At 48.7% G+C, this 6,000-nt stretch overlaps 1 protein-coding gene across 2 annotated transcripts in view; it reads right to left on the reverse strand.

Annotated features, from left to right (window-relative positions):
- The window catches only part of HMGXB4 (HMG box domain containing 4), a 39,482-nt gene extending 39,005 nt beyond the window's left edge, over nt 1-477 (reverse strand). Inside the window, exon 1 of one of the 2 annotated variants that reach the window (XM_011978979.1) lies at nt 372-477. The gene's annotated coding sequence lies outside the window, so the exon portion shown is untranslated. The remainder of the gene's footprint in view (nt 1-371) is intronic. The other variant, XM_011978978.1, reaches the window with a different exon arrangement.
- Nucleotides 478-6,000: the final 5,523 nt, after the last annotated feature.

Genomic DNA, 6,000 nt, shown 5'->3' on the forward strand with positions numbered 1-6,000 from the left:
GTTCCCGCGTCCCCGGCGGCCTTACGGCGCCCCCGAGGGCGGAGACGGCCCGGGCAGGGGGAGGGGCGGCCCGGGTCCGCAGGCCCCCGGGGCGGCCGCACGCCCCCTCCCGGCCCCGCAGCTTTCCCGCCTTCCCCGTTTGAACAGCTCCCGCCCGCCCTCCTCCTTCTGCCCGCTCCAGCCCCTTCCTGGGGGCGGCTGCGGCCGCTACTCCAGTCCCCGGCTCGGCCCCTGGGGTAGGCCGCGACGGGCCTGGGGCACCCCAGAGGTGGTGTCGCGGGCCCAGGGCGGCAGGTGGCGGCGGGGCGGGGCTGCTGCCGCCTCAGGGTGGGGGCCCAGCCCGGTCTCCTGGGGTCTCCGCTCGCCGCTACCTTCACTCGGCTCGCCCGGATCCCGCCTCAGCGCCGCCGATCGCCGCCATCTTGGAGAAGGAGAGAAAAGCGCGAGCGGCCAGGGAGCCTCAGTCGAGCCCAGAGCGCAGACTCGGGCTCCGGAGGGGGAATCCCGCTCGACCAAGAGCGCCGAGCGCATCGAATAAAACTCGGAGCTTGCTGAGCGCGGGAGCTGGCATTTATTTATTGAGAATTTGCTATGTTCCCAGCCTTGCGCTAGAAGCTTACAAACATTATTTCACTTGATCCTCACTGCATTCCTGTCGCATTTTGCAGAAGAGAACCAGGCTGGGAGAAGTGACGTGCCCAAGGATACACAGGTAGTTGGAATATGAGACCGAGTATTACTCCAAGTCTTCTGATTCTGAATGCAGTGCTTTCCCCAAAATACTATGCTGTTTCTTTCAAGGTATTTTTATACAGCAATTCTCCTCTTTGCAAAACCTAGATCTATGCAGATTAATAGCAGCGTGCTTATTTAGACCTCAGCATCTACATTTGAACATTTGGCATATTAAGGGTGAGGTGGAAGAACTTATCTTTGTAACAATGTACAGTAAAATAATTTTCATGGCGAATCATCTACATTTTTTAGTTAGAAACAGTCTTCAGAGAGAGAGGAAGAGATGTCATTTACAGGCGAGAAACAAGTTTTCTGATTTGCCGTGGAGAACTTGGACCAATGAGTAGAAATTACAGTGTATAGAACTTGGTTTAATATGAAGAAGAACGCCAGGGGCGGTGGCTCACGCCTGTATTCCCAGCACTTTGGTAGACTGAGGTGGGTGGATCACCTGAGGTCAGGAGTTCGAGACCAGCCTGGCCAATATGGTGAAACCCTGTCTGTACTAAAAATACAAAAAATTAGCCGAGCATGGTGGTGCATGGCACATGTCTGTAATCCCAGCTACTCGGGAGGCTGAGGCAGGAGAATCACGTGAACCCGGCAGGCGGAGGTTGCAGTGAGCCAAGATCGCACCACTGCGCTCCAGCCTGGGGGACACAGCGAGACTCCATCTCTCTCTCTCTCTATATATATATATGAAGAACTTATTTTTCTTGTACAGTTCAATAGTACAATGGGCTTCCTTGTGAGAAGTGAGCTCCCTCTCACTGGAGGAGCGCTCAAGCAAAAGCTGGTGTTACTGTAAAGCAGAGAGGTTAGAGATGTAGACTGGCTTCTAGAGTTGTCAACCCCATGCAACGTAAAATCATGTGCGCAATGTGTGTTTTCCTGGGGCTCAGGCCCCATCAAAAATTAAGAACCCCTGTCCTAGCAGATTTTCCATTGCAGAGTTGGGTGAGTGCTTGAAGACGAGGTAGTCACGAGACCAACAGAAGCAAGGTGATTTGTCTAAGACCACACTGCTAATCAGTGATCAGATAAAGATGAAAAGCCAGATTGTTGGACTCTTGGTTCAGTGCTCTTTTTGCTCTATCATGCTCTCTCCCCCTGTGCACTGAGTACAAGATTGATTCTGTTCCTTACAACTGTGAGGTGCTGCGATGTTAAAACACCTGAGATAAAGTTGCTGAAATCATTTGCAAAATGCAACCGCACATACTTAATAAAAGTAGAATGGCCTTTTTCTCCGCAGCTCTTATCCTACTCACCAAAAAGACAGGCAATGAATTTCACCAAAAGGTGTTAGATTGCATTGCTGGGACACCTTGCCTGATGTTAGGCTTTCCTCTGAGGCATTTAAGAGCCCTAATGATGTATTTCCTTTTTGTTCTTCAGAGCCCTAAATCCATTGGTCAGGATGATTTCAGTTGTGACAGAAAGCCATTTCCATGTGGTTCCCCAGAAGAGAATGTATTGGCTCACATGATTGAAATTTCCAGTACCTGCAGACATGGTTACATCCAGGGAGATAACTCAGGCTGGTCCCTTGACATCTCTGTGGTGCTCTCCTCTGAGTTAGCTTTATTCTCAGATTCAGGTGATGACTCCAGCAGCTCCAAGCTTCATCATCTTTCCTGCTAGCAGTGTCCCTGTGAAGGGAGGTTTTGTTTGTTTGTTTGTTTTGAGACAGGGTCTTGCTCTGTCACCCAGGCTGGAGTGCAGTGGCACGATCACAGCTCACTGCAGCCTCGACCTCCTGGGTTCAAGCAATCCTCCCACCTCAGCCCCCGCAAGTAGCTGGGACCACAGGTGCATGCCAACATGCCCAGGTAATTTTTGTATTTTTTGTAGAGATTTTTTTTTTTTTTTACCATGTTGCCCAGGCTGGTCTCAAGCTCCTGGACTCAAGCGATCCACCTGCCTTGGCCTCCCAGAGTGCTGGGATTACAGGTGTGAGCCACCATGCCTGGCCCTGGAAGGGGTTTCGTTTTCCCTTTTGCTTTGGCAAAAGTCATGGGATTGATGATTCTTGCCTGAATTGGATCATGTGTCCAGACAAAAAGCAATCACTGTGAGCAAAGGTGTGGGCTCTGCTGATTGGCCAAATGAGGTCACCTGCTTACCTCCAAAAGTAGGTCGGGGTAGACACCAGGAAAATCAGGGGTTGCTGACAGAAGAGTAAGTGCATGTTAAGTAGGCAAACACAGTAGCTGTCCACGCAATGTACCACTAGCTTGGACCTAAAAATGTGATGAGTCCTATTGGTCCCATTTCTTCTTTTAGTCCACCTGAAGATGGAGCATATCAAGTTCTTGCTCATTTTAAGCTCCTGGAGACCCGAAGTCAGATCTCTCCTCAGCCTACTCTCTCAATCACAAAATGCTATTCACTTGTTCCCAGTCTTGGATCATTGCACGTCCATTTATTAAACAGATATTTGTCGAAAACACAGCATGTGGCGAGCACTGTCCTAGGTGTTGGGAATAGAACAGTGAAGAGAATTGAGAGCCCCTGGTCCCCGGGAGCTTACATTCCGGTTGGGTTGGGGCACACAAAATTAAGATATGAATACTATATTCAGTGATAATCAGAGGTGGAGAAAATAATGCCAGGTTGGCTAAGAGAGTACCAGCGGGGGATGAGGGTAGGAACAGCTTGTTCTTTAAAATAGTAATCAGGGAGGCTTCTCTGTTAAGGTGCACACCGGAGCTAGCTCAGCTAGAAGTGGGTTGGTGGTGGGAGCCAGGAGGTCGTTGTTCCTTGAATAGATTCAAGTGCTTCCTCTGTACCTTGATGGAAAAGTATTCCTTGTTGAATATCTTTTCACAGTTCTCTTGCATGTTTGAAACTTGGAAAGAGAGAAAGGAGGACTCCCTGGGCAGGCCTAGTCATGGTGGGGTTTGTGAATAAGAATGCCTTTTCCCATGGCAAGTGAGGATGGCATCTAGGATATGTGAAGAGGGGGCACTCCCTAAGTGTGGGGCTGTTCTCTGGTCCACCTGGCCTAAGGAAAACTGCCCGGTGCATGGCAGCAACAGGTGGGGCCTATCAAATTGTGCTTCGTTTGGGCATCTCCTTCAGACTGTTTTTCTGTGCTCTTCTCTTTCCAGATGTATTTTGAGCAGCTTCTTTGTATTAGGTCTGATGGGAGGATGCCATCCTGGGTACATACATTAGGCCAGGGTCTTTTGCCAGAAGTGACAGGACCTAATTAAAACTACGTTAAGAGACAGGCAGAGGGACATACCACAGATACTCAGTCTGTGTGTGTGCCCTAAATTGCAAAATAAAAAAATAAAGAGACCAGTAGAAAATATGTAACTCATGTAAAAACCAAAACAAAGCAAAACAAAACAAAAACCCACTCAGAGCCAGAGAGAAGCAGGCCCTCTGGACAGCTGGGTCCGGGGATTCAAATCCTTCCCTCTTCCCTCTGTTCTCTCAGGCTGGCAGTTCTTAGGGGTCTGGAATCATGGCCACAGGTAGCTCAGGCTTACATCTTTATAGTCTCCTGACCAGAGAGGAAAGAGCATGATCCCACATCAGCAACACACACACACACACACACACACACACACACACACACACACACACACACACACACACGTGCACGCACTAAATCCAAGAGAAGAACTCCAATTGGCTGGGATGCGGTCATGTGATCATTCAGTATTGTGATAGACAGTTCCTGGCGCACCACAAAGTTGCAATAGGGCATTAGTCCTTCCACAAAGGAAAGGGGATCTATTCTGGGAAGACAAATAATAAAAGTCCCCTATGGTGAAGCAATGATACTTGTTTTCCTGCTTTTGAACAACTTATTATCTTCTGTGTATGTGTTTTGTGGGCAATGTAAAACAAGTCCAAGTCCATAATTACCGTGGTACAAATGTAAAAGCAGGATGTGCCCCAGTAGATGGGCCATCTCTCATTGGGCTATTACAATAGCTTCCTAATTGATTTTTATCTTCAGGGCCCCCTCCCCACTTCCAAGTCCATCTGCCATTGCCATCAGGATAAAGCACTGCTAACATGAGCTTATACTCCAGTTAATGACTTTTTTCTTTCTCTTTTTTTTTTTTTTTTTTTGAGACGGAGTTTTGCTCTTGTCACCCAGGCAGGAGTGCAGTGGCGTGATCTCGGCTCACTGCAACCTCCGCCTCCTGGGTTCAAGCGATTCTCCTGCCTCAGCCTCCCGAGTAGCTGGGATCACAGGTATGTGCCACCACACCCAACTAATTTTTGTGTTTTTAGTAGAGACGGGGTTTCACCATGTTGGCCAGCTGGTCTCGAACTCCTGGCCTCAGGTGATCTGCCTGCTTCAGCCTCCCAAGCTGGGATTACAGGCAAGTGCCACCATGCCAGCTAATTTTTGTATTTTTAGTAGAGACGGGGTTTCTCCATGTTGGTCAGGCTGGTCTCGAACTCTTGACCTCATGATCCACCTGCCTCGGCCTCCCAAAGTGCTGGGATTACAGGCGTGAGCCACCATGCCCGGCCACATTTTCTTGTCTCTAATGGGTCCCCCACACTCCACCACTTTTGCCAGCTCATGCATCTAGCTAGCACCATGCACCTAGAAAGTGCCTATTTATTCTTCAAGATCTAACTTGATACTGACAGATAAATAGACAAATGTGCCATATACATACAGTAGGATATTACTCAGTCTTAAAAAGAGGGAAATCCTGCCATCTGCGACAACATGGAAGGACATTATTCGAAGTCAAACAAGCCCATCACAGAAGGACAAATACTGCATGATCCTACTTCTATGAGGTCTCTGTAATAGTCAAGCTCATAGAAACAGAGAATTCAATAGTTGCCAGGAGCTGGAGCATGGGGGAAATGGAAAGTTGTTGTCCAGTGGGTATAAGGTTTCGGTTATGCAAGATGCCTACGTTCTAGAGACCAGCTATACAACATAGTGTGCACAGTTAGCAATATAGCTTGTGAACTTCAAAATATAAGATGGTAGGTCTCATGTTAAGTGTTTTTTGTTTGTTTGTTTGTTTTTGAGGCAGAGTCTCTCTCGGCTGCCTAGGTTGGAGTGCAGTGACACGATCTCGGCTTACTGCAGCCTCCACCTCCTGGGCTCAAGTGATTGTCCTGCCTTAGCCTCCCAAGTAGCTGGGATTACAGGCATGCACCACCATGCCCGGCTATTTTTTTGTATTTTTAATAGAGTTGGGGTTTCACCATGTTGGCCAGGCTGGTCTCTAACTCCTGACCTCAGGTGATCCACCCTCCTTGGCTTACCGA

Source organism: Mandrillus leucophaeus, unplaced genomic scaffold (assembly GCF_000951045.1).
Source record: "Mandrillus leucophaeus isolate KB7577 unplaced genomic scaffold, Mleu.le_1.0 Scaffold2, whole genome shotgun sequence".
In the NCBI taxonomy this organism is placed as follows: domain Eukaryota; kingdom Metazoa; phylum Chordata; class Mammalia; order Primates; family Cercopithecidae; genus Mandrillus; species Mandrillus leucophaeus.